At 21.2% G+C, this 3,918-nt stretch overlaps 1 pseudogene; it reads right to left on the reverse strand.

Annotated features, from left to right (window-relative positions):
• The window catches only part of LOC117178682, a 9,591-nt pseudogene extending 6,008 nt beyond the window's left edge, over window positions 1-3,583 (reverse strand).
• Window positions 3,584-3,918: the final 335 nt, after the last annotated feature.

Genomic DNA, 3,918 nt, shown 5'->3' on the forward strand with positions numbered 1-3,918 from the left:
AATTCTTAGGCAAAGAGAATTATTAAAGAAAATCTTTTATTAAATTTGAAGTAATTGATTAATAAATTATTTATAATAGTATAAATAAAATTCATATGTTTGGAATTTGTTAATAAAATTATTTTTTTTTAATTTAAAAAATTTTTTAAAATAGATAAAATTTTGATTTTAATGCCAAAAATTAAGAATGAAAATGATCATTTTTAAGGTCAATAATGCTAAGTATTTTAAATTTAAATTTATATTTTATAAATTTAATTTAGGCAGTATTACAAGTAATTTTTTAAAAATTTAGGTTAATTAATTATAAAAGTTTAATTAAATATTTAATTTTAAATTTTAAATTTTCAATTTAAGGTTTTATGAAACTATTAAACTTTTTTAATAATTAATTAAATTAAATAATTATTAGAAGAAAATTTAAATTAAGTTAATAGAAAATTTAAATTTCTATTTTATATTTTCAAAATATAAACTTTTTCAAGTTCATTAACTTTTAAATTTAAATTAAAATTTTATTTCATACATTAAAAATTACTGGATTAATTATATAATATATAAAATATATAATTGTTAAAATTTGACCAATTGATATAAAAGGATATTTAATAGGTTTTATACCAATTCATGTTAATATAATTATAATATTAACAAATAATCAAAATGTAATTTGATTAATTGGATAATATATAGATCTTTGAAATTTATTTATATTGTATATTGGTATAATTAAAATAATTATTACTGATATTAATAAAGCAATTACACCTCCTAATTTATTAGGCATTGAACGTAAAATTGCATAAGCAAATAAGAAGTATCATTCAGGTTGAATATGAATAGGAGTAATTATTGGATTTGCTATATTAAAATTTTCAGGGTCCCCTAAAATGTAAGGGGTAAAACAACATAATATTAATAATAATATAATTATTAATAAAAATCCTTCTATATCTTTAATAGTAAAATAGGAATGAAATGAAATTTTATATAAATTTCTATTAGTTCCTAAAGGATTATTAGATCCTGTTAAATGTAAAGTTATTAAATGAATTAATACTATTATTAAAATAATAAATGGTATAATAAAATGTAATGAATAAAATCGGTTTAATGTTGCATTATTAACTCTAAATCCCCCTCAAAGTCAAATAACAATTTTATTTCCAATTAAAGGAATAGCTGATATTAAATTTGTAATTACAGTAGCTCCTCAAAATGATATTTGTCCTGAAGGTAATACATATCCTAAAAAAGCTGTTGCTATTGTAATAATAAAAATTATTCTTCCTCAATATCAAGTTAAGTATAAAAAATAAGAATTAAAATAGATTCCTCGTCCTATCTGAATAAATATACATAAAAAAAAAGAAGCTCCATTTATATGAATTAATCGTATTAATCATCCATTATTTACATTATGTATAATATGAATTACTCTATTAAAAGCATTATTAATATGTGAAGTATAATGTATAGATAAAAATAATCCTGAAATAATTTGAATAACTAAACAAATTGCTAAAATAGATCCAAAATTTCATAAAATATTAAAATTAATAGGTGTGGGTAATAAAAAAATAATTTTTTAAAAATTTTTAATTAAATTAAATTTATTATTTAATATTTTTATTATAAAATAATTAATTGTTGATTAGATATTTATTAATTTGTTGATTAATTTATTGATTAATTGTTGATTAATTGTCGTATTGATTTAGGTTTTAAATAAAAAATAATTTTTACTATAATAATTAAAGTGTATAATAAATAAATTATTAAAAATAAAGTTAAATTATAAAATTTTAAATAAATTAAATTAATATTTATTTCATTATTATAAAAATTTATTTTTATAATAGATAGTATTTCTAATAATTTTATATTAAAAAATAAAATTATATTAAATAAATTATTTTTATAAATAATAAATAAAATAATGAAATTTATTAATAAAATTTTATATGAAAATATAAATATTGAATTTTTATTAAAAATTATTTTATTATTAATTGCAAATCTATTAAAGTATAAAAATAAAATTAAAAATCCCCCAACAATAATTAAACATATTATTATTGAATAAATTCTTGATTTATTAAATATATTTAAGTTTAATGAAATTAAAATTGAATAAATTAATATAATTAAACCTAAAATTAATGGATGTATATTTTTTAATCTTAAAGATATTAATAATATAATTAAACATAAAATAAAAATTAAGATAAATAAATAAATTTTAAAATTATTGATTAATATAGATATTTTCATTATATAAAAATTTCAAAAAAATAGTTTATTTTAAGAACATTAATTTTGGAGATTAAAAGAATAAATTTATCAAATATCAAATATAAACCGTAATTTCTTTTAAAAATTTCATTAAATGATAATTTTCCTAAAGTACAAAATGTCATTTTCCTGCATATAATCCACAAACAGCAATGCACTTGTGCCAAAGGATTGGTAGCTTCTGAAATTCAGCAGAAATTGCTCTACCTTCTGATCGGTGTCGAGACTCTGATCTTCTAAAGAATCTCAGTCTTCCGAACAAACGGTAGTCACAAGACAAGAGATCAGCGTTATAAGCAGAATCTTCGATAAAAATCCATAGTATTTCCCTGGTGGAAAGATCTTCTGGCGTTCGCAAGCCCCAGACTAGACCGTCTAGACTCTAATCGGGCGGGGATCCGACGGTCTGATCTGGAGCTGGCCAGACCTGTAACACTTTTGCAAAGTTTGTGGCTAGACGGTCTATCCAACCGCTGGTCCCAGACGGAACTACACTACTGGTGCAGTACTGCCCCAGTATAGATTTCCAGAGTCCCAGTACTTGTTTGTAATGCTACGCAGTACTGGCTTGCGGTACTGGCAGGGTAATGCACACCAGTATAATTACAAAAGTGCAAATTTCAAACTTTTTGTTTGATTTTCACACTTACTATTGCTATACTCTAAAGATATAACAAAAAAAGTATCTAAAAAAATAAATAATAATTGATTGCGAGTATATTGTCTATAAATGTTAATTGTTTCTGCTTAGAATGAATACATACATTGCATTTGTAAACATTATATTACATATAAAATTTCTAACGCTACGTGGTTTCGAACCCTACATCTATACTTGAATCAATCACCTAACATTCGAAAACCTTAACCATTACTCTATAATAAAAGAATTGAAAGTCAATGAAAAACCATCCTCATAAGGCACAACTCAAAAAAGTTTTAAAAAAAATTTTATCAGCTTCTTTTCCTTTTTTACAATTATAATTTTTTGGGTTTCGTAGCATAAGCGCCAACATTTTCTCACAAAACATTTTTTATATATTTTTTTGTAAACAATTTTTATTCCAAACTTCTTTTCAGACGATTTTTCGCAGAAGTTTTTTTCAAAAATTAGTTTTTAATATTTTTTTAACATTTTTTTTTTTAAATTTGGTTAAACAATATTTTTTGCCTATTTCCACTATTTTTTCTTTATGTAACTTTTTAATTTTTAGGTGTTTTGGACTAGTTTCCAATGATTCAGAATTACATTAAATGTAACTTTAAGAAAAAATGGATTTTTAATCATGTTTAATTTCTTATTTTGTCTGATTTAGACACCCTGACAGTTTTTTAAAAATGGTCAAAAAAATTTGGCTGATTGACACTTAGAAATTGTTATGGTATAGATGGCAGACCAGTTCCAGATCTGGCCCAGACTAGACTGTTAAGACAATAAGTGGAAAAAATATTTTTAATAGTGTTAATTTCTGCTTTGGTATAATTTTAGACACTCTGACAGTCTTTCGAAATAATTATAATTCATAACTTACATTGGCATTAAAACAAACGTAGTTTCATTGTCGCGTTTACAAAATAGTTCGAATTCTTTAAAAATAATTTGTTGTCAAACATTTTATTGCA

Source organism: Belonocnema kinseyi, chromosome 8 (assembly GCF_010883055.1).
Source record: "Belonocnema kinseyi isolate 2016_QV_RU_SX_M_011 chromosome 8, B_treatae_v1, whole genome shotgun sequence".
Taxonomy (NCBI): domain Eukaryota; kingdom Metazoa; phylum Arthropoda; class Insecta; order Hymenoptera; family Cynipidae; genus Belonocnema; species Belonocnema kinseyi.